Source organism: Orycteropus afer, unplaced genomic scaffold, assembly GCF_000298275.1.
Source record: "Orycteropus afer afer isolate SDZICR_OR568_19922 unplaced genomic scaffold, OryAfe1.0 scaffold00182, whole genome shotgun sequence".
NCBI lineage: Eukaryota > Metazoa > Chordata > Mammalia > Tubulidentata > Orycteropodidae > Orycteropus > Orycteropus afer.
Genome location: NW_006921769.1, coordinates 348,120 through 349,826, shown reverse-complemented (window position 1 = coordinate 349,826; position 1,707 = coordinate 348,120). Strand labels below are relative to the sequence as shown.

General features: G+C 35.9%; 1 protein-coding gene across 1 annotated transcript in view; it reads right to left on the bottom strand.

Moving 5' to 3' along the window:
- Nucleotides 1–1,707, bottom strand: part of LAMA2 (laminin subunit alpha 2) — a gene marked incomplete at its 5' end in the record, with an annotated part of 713,189 nt that overhangs the window by 370,786 nt on the left and 340,696 nt on the right. The gene's annotated exons all lie outside the window — the stretch shown is intronic.

The window sequence follows — 1,707 nt, the reverse complement described above, 5'->3', positions numbered from 1 at the left end:
AAAAAAAAAAAAAAGAAGAAGATATTGGAAATACCATTGACTGCCCAAAGAACGAATAAATCTGTCTTAGAAGAGGCACAGCAGGAATGCTTCTTAGAAGTGAGAATGGCTGGACTGTCTCAAGTATTTTGGTCACATTGTCAGAGGGACCAGTCCTTCTTAATGCATAAGGTTTCAAAGAGTTACCGAGCTAAGGATAGCACTTGCTTATGCTGCCTGAGCTTATGAACCAGTCCCTGAGAACAGAGACTGTTGTGACATCTGTTTCGTACCTGGCATAAATGTCTCAATACATACATAATGCACTTTCCTTGGATTGGGAGCTCTGGTGGCGTAGTGTCTAGGGCATTTGACTTCTAACCAGAAGGCTGGCAGTTCAAACCCACCAGCCACTTCTTGGAAGGAAGACTGGGCAATCTACTTCCATAGTGATACTGCCTCAGAAACCCAAGGAGGGGTCGTTATGAGTTGGATCTGATGCAATGGTAGTGAATTTTTCTTTGGATAGATGGATGCATATAAGACTAAATAAATGAATGAATGAATGAGTAGATGAAAAGAATGCAGTTATATTATAAACAATGGTTAACATACTGCATGGCAAATGATAAAGTAAAACCTAGCATCCACATTTCAGATAAAAAAATCAGGTAAGTATAAGACAAATTACTCATTTGATAGAACACAGAAAGTAAATTAAGAAATGTTACAAATTTAGAACTCAAGGACAGAGGTCAAAACTCACCTGAATGTATTGTGACATCTAACTACCTGAATTAATGGACTGTCACTTGATGAGCCTATATTTCTGATCATTTTAATTGCTGAATTATATGATTTCATGGTTGATGTACTAGTTGATTATAATACAACACAGTGTCACAATTTACTAAACAGCAGACTTGTCAACTGTATCTAGATACAGTCCCAGCATTTTCAGTATTAAGTCGATAAGCAAAACTTAAAGAGTGTCTGAATACTTCAAAATAAAATGGAAGAACTGACAATTATAGAATAATTTTAAAAATAAAGATGCAAAAATAAAAATATTTTCAGTGAACTGCCAGATGTCATTTGTCTTTTGGACAACAGATGTTCCTCTCCCTAATCTGTGTAGCCGTTTTGAGCTATGAGAAATTTCAATACTCAAACATCTTTCCTAGTAATATTCCACATTAGCATTCACTGAGCAGTCCCAATGTTCATTAGGATTTGCTATTTGTTAAATGGGATTTTAATGTGTTTAACAGTTTAAGTGTTACTCATGAAGAAGTCAGTGGTTTATTTTTTCCCTCTCTTCAATATGGTCTTTTCCTTTCTTGATACCAGGCTGCATTCATTTAAATGCATAATGCTGACAGTAATAAAATGCTGAATTTTGTAGATGCATCAACTATCAAAGATTTGTCAACTAAGTCAAATGTTTTAGCTCTTTCTCCCCAAATTTATGATTTGAAAATACAGATAAAATGATCCATGAAGAGAAAGTTGTATTAGCTACTATGGCAAATATTACAGTCCTATCAGAAATATCGTCCTGCTCTTGACTTGAAGACTGTTTTCAATATATTTGTTTTACTATATTTTCCATCGTTATATATGCTATACTACTCTGGTAGCATAGTGGCTAAGACACTTGCCTGCTAACCAGATGGCTGGCGGTTCAAACCCACCAGCCACTCCTCGGAAGGAAGGTTGGGCAATCCT